Raw genomic sequence first — 12,062 nt, 5'->3', positions numbered from 1 at the left:
GAGCCATAGTCAAGACCCATATACCATTTCAAGGCAGCGCCAGATAGGTTGTCTGGAAAATAATGGATGAGCAGTTGATCATTGTCGGTATGCGTAGACATTTTTCTGGCATACATGACCAAACGGCTAAGCGGGCAATTATTCCCCTTATATTTTTCAAAGTCTGGGACCTTGAATTTCATTGGAATCTTTACATTTGGGAAAAAACAGAGCTCAAAGGCACTCTTGCCAAACAAGTCTTTCCCTCGAAGGGCCTTCATTTCCTTCCTCAAGTCAGAGAACTAGTCTCTCATCTCGTCTAATTTATCATACACATCCGGGTTCTCAAAGGCCTCAGAATGGTATATAGTCTCGTCAACACGGACTTGAGGAATGAGAGCTAGAGTAGGAATAGAATTAACCACCGGGGTGGCACCACAGGGACCGAGCTAGATGTCGACTGAACTTGCACTTGCGGATGATGTCCTTCAGGCATGAAATTATGGGGCATTCCCCAAGGGTAACCGGAAGGCATGACATTGGTTGATCCCGTAGCAGGGGCTGGTATAGAGGTATGAGCTATCTCGGGCGCTTGATTGGATGCAGATGCCTGCACATTTGCAGCTTGCTTCTGAGCTTGAAGCAGGGACTCCACCAGAGCAGATAACCGGCTGACTTCTTCTTTGAGTTATCTGTTCTCGTTCTCTAGTTGTTCGACCATCACTTTGACGTTTGTGCGAGTGCGGTATGGATGCGTCAGCTTGTCTTCAAAATAAATGAAGAGAAAAGAGTTAGACCATTGTATCAAGAGCTCGGAACCAAAACTTGTTTATGCATATGATGCATGCAATGCTCGTGCATATGATTTGTTTTTTATCAGAGGAACTTTATAAGGATCTATTTGCAAATGTTTTGAAAATATTGAACTTTTGAGACATATGTGGAATACTCATAGCAATATAGTATTTGGAAGAAAAAAATTTACACCAAAGAAGTAGTACAGTTTTCACCTCTTCACCTAGAAGCAGTCGTCTGAAGCCTTCGAGATCGGAAGATACCTCGCACGAAGCCTCTTCACCTCTCTCTCATAAGCTGCTTCCATGTCGGCCTTCTCCTTGGGGAGCTGATCATATCTCTTCTTCCAAAACCTAGACGGGTGAGGTAGGAGAGAAGTAACCATGTCATCGGGCTCATCAATAACCTGATGCTCTAGAAACTCGATCATTGCATCCTTATCCTTGAGTTGCTGAAGAAGCTTCTCACGCTCACGAACCCAAGCACGCGAACAATCTTCATCTCTCAACTCCTCTACTCCTTGATTAGGGAGAGTTGAAGGCCCAACCATAACCATGTGGGTAGGTCTCGGATACTCATATGGCATGCGGTACTCAAGAGCTCTCTTCCTTACCCAAGAGGTGTAAGGCTCCAAAGCAACACAGTTCCTTGGACCAAGCTCATTCCTCCCTTTCCTATGAACCTTGCACTAGGCGCGGACCATCCTATCCTTCAGGTTTTGGGGATCTTTACCCTCTTGAAAGAATAATCCTTCCAACGAAATGTTGTTAGGTTTATCCTTTAAGGGGAACCCAAGTTGACGGCGAGCCAAAGCAGGGTTGTAGTTAATTCCACCACGTGTATCAATAAGAGGTACATTGGAGAACTCACCACAAGAATCAATAATCTTAATGCCATCATAAACACGATTATACTTAAGAGATATCATCATTAGTGAGAGACATAAGTCTCGTAGACCACCGTAGACATCCCTTGTTCTCCTTGAAGGCAAGTGATAACATGAAATTATATCATATTTTAGGACTTAATTCCATTAAATTCTATGACTATTTATTTCGGTTTACTGCATTTTATGAGATATTACGTGGTATTTTCTTCCTATTTGTCTCAGGTAGTCCATTTTGAAGAACAAGTGAAAACGGAAGAAAAGAAGGTGCAAAAAGGAGAGAAAAGGAACCAATTGCCAAAGCCCAGCCCAAAGCGCACAAGTCACCAATGCTGTGCCTGTGACGGACGTCACAGGGTGCGTGACGAGCATCACGCAAAACAGCCTTGTGACGGACGTCACACATGGTGTGACGAGCGTCACACCGTTCCACTACCTTTTTGGCGCAAGTAACGCCCTCAGAAGACTTGAAGAAGAGACGTTGAGGAGTTGGTCTCCTATATCCACGCCGTGCATTTAGCCACGTTGAAGAACCGGAGAAACGGAAGGCAGTTACCAGCACCAATATAAATAGCCATCTCAAAAACCTAAAAGTCTCTCGGTTTTTCCACGCTCATATTGCCGAAGCGCTGCCAATTTTCTTTTCACGCTTTTGCTTAATTTTCTTTTCCAGCAACTTAACATTGTTTATTTTATTTATTTCTTTTGCAAGTTCTACATTCTTTTTCCCTAGCAATTTACCTTTCCCTTTTTAGCATTTAGATATTTTTCGCATAATAGTTTCTACACCGGAAACTATTGTGCAACTTTTTATCGGATCTAACCTTACGTTAGATTCTAGTTTTATTTCCTTGGTTTAATCTATTGTTTAATTGAAGAATCGAAGAACAAATCCTACCGGCTTGTGGTGGAGTGTTCAAGACTATTGTATTACGCATTCAGGTTCTTTAATCATTATTTAATATTTTGTTTTATTATTTATCTATATTATCTGCCTGGAATGAGTCTGTTTATGCATGATATGTATTCTTGTTTATTTAGCATGTCTGGCTGATTCGCCTAGGTATCGGTATGTAAAGTAAGCAGAACAAGGGATCAAGACTGAGTCGGTCTATCTAAACTTAAAATTAAAATCAATCTTTTTACGGTCTCAACTTACAGGTTTAATAACAAGATTTTTTACAAAAGTAAAGGACATAAAGAAGTTAAAATCAACAGAGCGAGAGTTTGAGGTTTTAACTGGACAGTGTAAGCTAGGCATTAATTCTAGATCAGGGCGAGAGCAAGTTTTAGAGTTAATTAAATTCTGACCTTTTCCAAAAAGTATTTTTAAAGATTGAATGTGAGGACGAGAGTTAAGCATTTGGATTTGATTATATAACCTAAGTCAACAGAGCGAGAGTTTGAGATAAGGGTGTTTAAAACGGTCAGTGTTTTCTTAAAAAGAGTTTCTGCAACTTTATTGTTTTCAAAATATGGTTTTTGACTTAATTATAAGTGACAGCTACATTAATATAAAATCATGGTTTATTCAACAGAGCGAGAGTTTGAGATAAAACCTTTAACCAATAAAGTTAACTGAAACGATTTATTTTAAAACCAAGAAACCGACAAAGACTTGATTCCCTAGTTTTGACGAACTACATACCGATATCCGTTTTATTAATATTTAATCCAGATCTTAGTTTAGCCTTTAGTTTTTCCCCAAACAATCAAACATTTTTAACCTTAGATTTACGTAGTAACCTTAGATAACGGTATATCGATTCATAAGTCCCTGTGGGATCGATATCTTTTAAAACTACGCGATAGAACTGTGCACTTGCAGTTTGTATCCCATTCTCGACGCACACAGTCGAGCGATCAAGTTTTTGGCGCCGTTGTCGGGGACTTTTATTCAATCGATATCGTAACTCTTCCGTTACGCTGTAGAGACTAAGGTTTCTTTTTCTTCTATTCTTTCTTTCGTTGATTTGTATGCCACGCACTCGCTCACAAGGTGAACCGCTCTATCTACGAATCAACGATATCGAACTATATCTCCGAGTCTTACGACGAATTCGGGAATATCGTGCTGAAAACAATCTCCCTCCTATAGACTTTCCTGATCTCAAAGATCTTCCTTCTTTAACCGAGATGGCAGAACCAGCTCGTGCTCTTAGAGATTACGCCGCTCCATCGCAAGATGAACCGCATTCAAGTATTGCTCCGCCCGCAATCGAAGCAAACAACTTCGAACTCAAACCTTCGCTGTTGCAGGCTGTGCAACAGAACCAATTCTCTGGAAATCTTACCGAAGATCCAAACCTTCATTTATCCGTATTTGTTCAATACGCCGATACTGTTAAAGCTAATGGTGTCACTTCAGAGGCAATTCGACTTCGTCTTTTTCCTTTCTCATTAAGAGATAGCGCTAGAAGATGGCTTCAATCTCTTCCTTCCAACTCAGTCACCACATGGAACGAGTTGAAGAAAGTTTTTCTTGCCCGATATTTTCCGCCAAGCAAAACAGCTATGTTAAGAGCCCAGATAAACGAATTTAAACAGAAAGACAACGAGTCTCTTTTCGAAGCATGGGAAAGATACAAAGACATGATGAGACTTTGCCCACACCATGGTTTGGAAGACTGGTTAGTAATTCACACATTTTATAATGGTCTCTTATACAATACAAGGTTAACAATAGACGCCGCTGCAGGTGGTGCACTAATGAACAAACCTTATGCTGATGCTTACCAGCTTATCGAGAGCATGGCCCAAAACCACTATCAGTGGGGAACCGAACGAACAACGGTGGAAAAACCTCAACCGAAAACTGGCATGTACGAGATAAGTAACCTTGATCACGTTAATGCAAAAGTGGATGCTTTGGTCCAGAAAATTGAATGTTTAAACGTATCACCTCCAGCCGCCGTGGTTGCTATAACTCAGAATTGCGAGGTCTGTGGAATCCAAGGCCACACTCCTGCGGAATGTCAACTCTTGACTGGAATCCAAGCAGAGCAAGTAAACTATGCTCAAGGAAGCCCCTACTCGAATACCTATAACCCAAATTGGAAGAACCATCCAAACTTTTCATATAAGAGTAATAATGCTTTATACGCACCTGGACAGTCTCCAAATCAAGCCCCATCTATACCTCCGGGATATCAGAAACCGAATCCTAACAATAATACCCCTAGAAAATCCAACTTGGAAATCATGATGGAAAACTTTATAGCTTCCCAACAACAAACCAATAAAGATTTCTTAAACCAGAACATACATACTGGCGAACAACTTAAACAACTAGCAAGCAAAGTAGATTATCAGAGTACAACATGTAGAAGAGTTTACATTTCTTACAACATAACACTTATCGCATCACAACATAAAACATATATTTATTTTATTAAAACTTCGCAGCGGACAACAACACAAATATTATAATTCATCATATAACAATTCATAATAATGTTTCAACATTATCTCAACAAAACATCTCAACATTTAGTCACCATAAACAACGTAAATAATAACCAACTATCTATCGAATCCCATAACCCCGGTGTCACATGACCAGAGCATTTGACTCGACTCTGTAGAATAACTCTACACTTATTCTTCAAACCTCAACAATAGCTACTCCTCTTTATCTGCACATTGTTCATCATAGATGAACATAAACACATGCAGAAGGGGTGAGAATTACATTATTAAATAATAATATGACGACAGAAATATAAACATAAAGGTATTTCACACATGCCAACACAGCTCATCATAATCATCATAATCAACATACTCATGAACATCAACAAAACAACATATCAAATGCAATGCACACACCCATGCATGACTCAACACGACTCGGTATACCCATTTTGTGACCAACTACAGGATCACCACTCCCAGATTCATCACCATAGAATCCGAGTTCCCCGCGAGGAACCAAGCCTCTCAACAAGCCCGGAGTCAAAACATCATTGGAACTCAGTCCGTTCATCACTAGGCATCGGCCTTTCATGAATGCATGCACACCAAACATGCATCATTATCAACATAGCAACAACAACATCATATAGTCATGTTATCATCATCATTAGTAGCATGACATACAACTCAACAAAACAACAACAACATTACAACGATATCACATCGTTACATAACACATTTACAACTAGACACGTAAATTCAACATATCATCATCGTAAACACCTCATACACAATCATATAATCACTGTTAATTGTTTATAATACAGTTACAGCGACTTACTAAGAGTCTCGCAACTCAACGTACTCAAAAACTCACCAACATTGACTTCACAGCACAGTTCGCGCCGCCAACATAGGGACGCGCCGCGAACCACTCCATTTCTCCAGGACGCGCCGCGAACGAAGGATCGCGTCGCGAATAATTTATTTCGCTTCAGTACGCGCCGCGAACGATGCGTTACAGAACTCCTCTGAATCCTGCCCAGTTCGCGCCGCGAACTGGGCTTCGCGCCGCGAATCGCGCGCGAACAGAAGCCCTCTGCTGCAGAATCAGCGCAGCTTTACTTCTCTACTCGTCACAACTTATACCCCACAGCTAACAACCCAATATCAACATTTAACAGTCATATATACACAACATACTTCGATAATATGCGAGCAATTTCATGATATCTGTTGGATTATTGATGGATTTTGGGGATTTTAGGGAGATTGGGAAAGTTGGGGTTTTGATGGAAAATTCTCCGATCTGTGAGTTTTGTTGCGTTACATGCACTGTAATCGAAGTATGTTGTGTATATATGACTGTTAAATGTTGATATTGGGTTGTTAGCTGTGGGGTATGAGTTGTGACGAGTAGAGAAGTAAAGCTGCGCTGATTCTGCAGCAGAAGGATTCTGTTCGCACGCGATTCGCGGCGCGAAGCCCAGTTCGCGGCGTGAACTGGGCAGGATTCAGAGGAGTTCTGTAACTCATCGTTCGCGGCGCGAACCCAGCTTCGCGGCGCGTACTGAAGCGAATTAAATTGTTCGCGACGCGATCCTTCGTTCGCGGCGCGAACTGTGCTGTATTGGAAGAGTTCGCGGCGCGTCCCTATGTTGGCGGCGCGAACTGGGGAATGCAGAAGATAATGTTGGTGAGTTTTGAGTACGTTGAGTTGCGAGACTCTTAGTAAGTCGCTGTAATTGTATTATAAACAGTTAATAGTGATTATATGATTGTGTATGAGGTGTTTATGATGATGAGATGTTGAATTTACGTGTTTAGTTATAAATGTGTTATGTAACGATGTGATATCGTTGTAATGTTGTTGTTGTTTTGTTGAGTTGTATGTCATGCTATTAATGATGATGATAACATGACTATATGATGATGTTGTTGATATGTTGATTATGATGCATGTTTGGTGTGCATGCATTCATGAAAGGCCGATGCCTAGTGATGAACGGACTGAGTTCCAATGATGTTGTTGACTCCGGGCTTGTTGAGAGGCTTGGTTCCTTACGGGGAACTCGGATTCTATGGTGATGAATCTGGGAGTGGTGATCCTGTAGTTGGTCACAAAATGGGTATACCGAGTCGTGTTGAGTCATGCATGGGTGTGTACATGGCATTTGATATGTTGTTTTGTTGATGTTCATGAGTTTGTTGATTATGATGATTATGATGAGTTGTGTTGGCATATGTGAAATATATTTATGTTTATATTTCTGTCGTTATATTATTATTTAATAATGTAATTCTCACCCCTTCTGCATGTGTTTATGTTCATCTATGATGAGCAATGTGCAGATAAAGAGGAGTAGCTATTGTTGAGGTTTGAAGAATAAGTGTAGAGTTATTCTACAGAGTCGAGTCAAATGCTCTGGTCATGCGACACCGGGGTTATGGGATTCGATAGATAATTGGTTATTATTTACGTTGTTTATGATGACTAATATGTTGAGATGCTTTGTTGAGATAATGATGAAACATTTTTATGAATTGTTATGTGATGAATGATAATATTGTGCTGTTGTCCGCTGCGAAGTTTTAATAAAATAAATAATATGTCTTATGTTGTGATGCGAGAAGTATTATGTTGTAAGAAATGTAAACTCTTCTACATGTTGTACTCTGATAATCTATGTAAATATGTCGTTTGGGTAGAAGGGTGTTACATTAGTTTGTTGAGATAATGTTGAAACATTATTATGAATTGTTATATGATGAATTATAATATTTGTGTTGTTGTACCAAAACGACATATTTAAATAGATTATCAGAGTACAACATGTAGAAGAGTTTACATTTCTTACAACATAACACTTATCGCATCACAACATAAAACATATATTTATTTTATTAAAACTTCGCAGCGGACAACAACACAAATATTATAATTCATCATATAACAATTCATAATAATGTTTCAACATTATCTCAACAAAACATCTCAACATTTAGTCACCATAAACAACGTAAATAATAACCAACTATCTATCGAATCCCATAACCCCGGTGTCACATGACCAGAGCATTTGACTCGACTCTGTAGAATAACTCTACACTTATTCTTCAAACCTCAACAATAGCTACTCCTCTTTATCTGCACATTGTTCATCATAGATGAACATAAACACATGCAGAAGGGGTGAGAATTACATTATTAAATAATAATATGACGACAGAAATATAAACATAAAGGTATTTCACACATGCCAACACAGCTCATCATAATCATCATAATCAACATACTCATGAACATCAACAAAACAACATATCAAATGCAATGCACACACCCATGCATGACTCAACACGACTCGGTATACCCATTTTGTGACCAACTACAGGATCACCACTCCCAGATTCATCACCATAGAATCCGAGTTCCCCGCGAGGAACCAAGCCTCTCAACAAGCCCGGAGTCAAAACATCATTGGAACTCAGTCCGTTCATCACTAGGCATCGGCCTTTCATGAATGCATGCACACCAAACATGCATCATTATCAACATAGCAACAACAACATCATATAGTCATGTTATCATCATCATTAGTAGCATGACATACAACTCAACAAAACAACAACAACATTACAACGATATCACATCGTTACATAACACATTTACAACTAGACACGTAAATTCAACATATCATCATCGTAAACACCTCATACACAATCATATAATCACTGTTAATTGTTTATAATACAGTTACAGCGACTTACTAAGAGTCTCGCAACTCAACGTACTCAAAAACTCACCAACATTGACTTCACAGCACAGTTCGCGCCGCCAACATAGGGACGCGCCGCGAACCACTCCATTTCTCCAGGACGCGCCGCGAACGAAGGATCGCGTCGCGAATAATTTATTTCGCTTCAGTACGCGCCGCGAACGATGCGTTACAGAACTCCTTTGAATCCTGCCCAGTTCGCGCCGCGAACTGGGCTTCGCGCCGCGAATCGCGCGCGAACAGAAGCCCTCTGCTGAGGAAACCAGCGCAGCTTTGCTTCTCTACTCGCCATAACTCATACCCCACAGCTAACAACCCAATATCAACATTTAACAGTCATATATACACAACATACTTCGATTATAATGCATATAACTCAACAAAACTCACAGATCGGAGAATTTCCATCAAAACCCCAACTTTCCCAATTTCCCTAAAATCCCCAAAATCCATCAACAATCCAACATATATCATGAATTTGCTCGCATATTATCGTTTAATAAGGTTCAGACCCCTTACCTCTTTGGATTGAAGGAAGCTCTGAGCAATCTTTGGCCTTTTCCTCTTCCTTCTCTTTCTCTTCGGCGTTTCTCCCTTTCTCTGACTCTGAGGCAGAATTACGTGAAAACAACTCTGAGTTCTCACTTTGGCCTCTTATATCCAATTCCACTTTTACCCTTCCACTCTTCATATTCCATTTATTTTATTTATTTCATTATTATTAAAATAAATAACATCTATATTAATAATAATAATTCCCAATATTATTTAATAATTCATTTTACCTTCAAATAATCATATTAAAATAATATTTAAATTAATCTAACAATATTCGGGGTGTTACAACTCTCCCCCACTTTAGAAGTTTTCGTCCTCGAAAACATACCTCAAGCAAATAGAGCCGGATACGACTCCTTCATCTGATCTTCACGCTCCCAAGTCAAGCTCTCACCAGCTGGACCTCCCCAAACAACTTTCACTAGAGCAATCTTCTTACCTCTTAGGGTCTTCTCTTCTCGGTCATCTATCCGAATTGGCAACACCTCAACGGTCAAATTATCCCTCACCTGGATATCATCCAACTGAACAACATGCGAAGGATCCGCAATATATTTTCTCAACTGAGATACATGAAACACATCATGCAGATTAGAAAGCGACGGCGGTAAAGCTATCCGATACGCCACTTCCCCAACCCTCTTCAAAATCTGATACGGACCCACAAACCTCAGAGTAAGCTTTTTAGACTTTAAAGCTCTACCCACACCTGTCGTCGGAGTAACTCTTAAGAACACATGATCTCCCTCTTGGAACTCAAGTGCCTTTCTCCTGTTATCATGATAACTCTTCTGACGACTCTGAGAAATCTTCATTTTCTCCTGAATCATCTTAACCCTTTCAGTCGTCTGCTGCACAATCTCAGGTCCGAGTACAACACTCTCACCTGATTCATACCAACACAATGGAGTTCTACACCTCCTACCATACAATGCTTCATATGGAGCCATACCGATACTAGCATGAAAACTATTATTATAAGTAAACTCCACCAACGGCAAATAACTATCCCAAGAACCACTCTGCTCCAACACACAAGCTCTCAACAAATCCTCCAAGGATTGGATAGTTCTTTCGGTCTGACCATCAGTCTGAGGATGATAAGCTGAACTCAACCTCAACTTAGTTCCCAACGCTTTCTGCAAACTTTCCCAAAATCTAGAAGTAAATCTGGGATCTCTATCAGACACAATACTGGATGGAATACCATGCAGCCTCACTATCTCCTCAATATACAACTCTGCCAACTTCTCTAAAGAGTGATTAATCTTCATCGGCAAGAAATGCGCCGACTTAGTCAATCGATCCACAATCACCCAAATAGAATCATTACCTTTCGTCGTCCTCGGCAATCCCGTCACAAAATCCATGGAAATGCTATCCCACTTCCATTCAGGAATCTTCAAAGGTTGCATCATACCTGCCGGTTTCTGATGTTCAATCTTTGACTTCTGACAAGTCAAACAGGCATACACAAACTTAGCAACATCTCTTTTCATACCAGCCCACCAAAACAACTTCTTCAAATCCTGATACATTTTAGTTGCACCTGGATGGATGCTCAATCCACTCCTATGGCCCTCTTCAAGAATACTCTTTTTCAATTCAGACACCTCAGGAACACAAACTCTACCTTTAAATCGCAGGATGCCATTCTCATCAATCTCAAAATTACCACCATTACCCTGGTTAACCATAGTAATATGATCAACTAGAGCGACATCAACTTGCTGACCATTCCGAATATCTTCCAGAATTCCACTAGTCAACTTCAGCATACCCAACTTTACTCTGTCAGCGGAAACTTCACAACCCAAACTCATATCACGGAACTGTTCAATTAACTCGAGCTCCCGAACCATCATCATAGACATATGTAGAGACTTTCTACTCAGCGCATCTGCAACTACATTAGCCTTACCGGGATGATAACTCAATTCAAAGTCAAAATCCTTCAGTAATTCTAACCACCTTCTCTGCCTCATATTTAACTCTTTCTGATCAAACAGATACTTCAGACTCTTGTGATCACTGAACACTTCGAATCTGGAACCATACAGATAATGCCTCCACATTTTCAACACAAATACAACAGCTGCAAGTTCTAGATCATGCGTAGGATAATTCCTCTCATGAACTTTCAACTGTCTAGAAGCATAAGCTACAACTTTACCATTCTGCATCAAAACACCACCAAGACCCATCAAAGAAGCATCACAATAAACAACGAAGGACTCACCAGGATTAGGCAAGATCAACACTGGAGCACTGGTCAACCGCCTCTTCAACTCAACAAAACTCGCTTCACAAGCTGCATCCCACACATACACTTGACCCTTCTTAGTCAACTGCGTCAACGGCAATGCCAACTTAGAGAAGCCCTCAATAAATCTGCGATAATAACCAGCTAACCCCAGAAAACTGCGTATCTCAGTAGCAGACTTCGGAGTCTCCCACTGTAATACAGCATCAACTTTAGCCGGATCAACAGAAATCCCACCACTCGAAATCACATGGCCAAGGAAACTCACTTCCTTCAACCAGAACTCACATTTAGATAACTTTGCATATAATTTCTTTTCTCTTAACACCTGCAAAACAATTCTCAGATGTCCTGCATGCTCTTCTTCCGTCTTAGAATATATCAATATATC

The 12,062-nt window shown here is 40.2% G+C and overlaps 1 pseudogene; it reads right to left on the bottom strand.

Annotated features, from left to right (window-relative positions):
- Nucleotides 1–4,181: 4,181 nt before the first annotated feature.
- LOC127133915 (uncharacterized) lies at nucleotides 4,182–4,281 on the bottom strand (annotated as a pseudogene).
- Between the last annotated feature and the right edge of the window lie 7,781 nt (nucleotides 4,282–12,062).

This window comes from Lathyrus oleraceus, chromosome 3, assembly GCF_024323335.1.
Source record: "Lathyrus oleraceus cultivar Zhongwan6 chromosome 3, CAAS_Psat_ZW6_1.0, whole genome shotgun sequence".
Lineage (NCBI taxonomy): Eukaryota > Viridiplantae > Streptophyta > Magnoliopsida > Fabales > Fabaceae > Lathyrus > Lathyrus oleraceus.
Note: the sequence above shows the minus strand (reverse complement) of the source record. Positions and strands in the feature narration are given on the sequence as shown.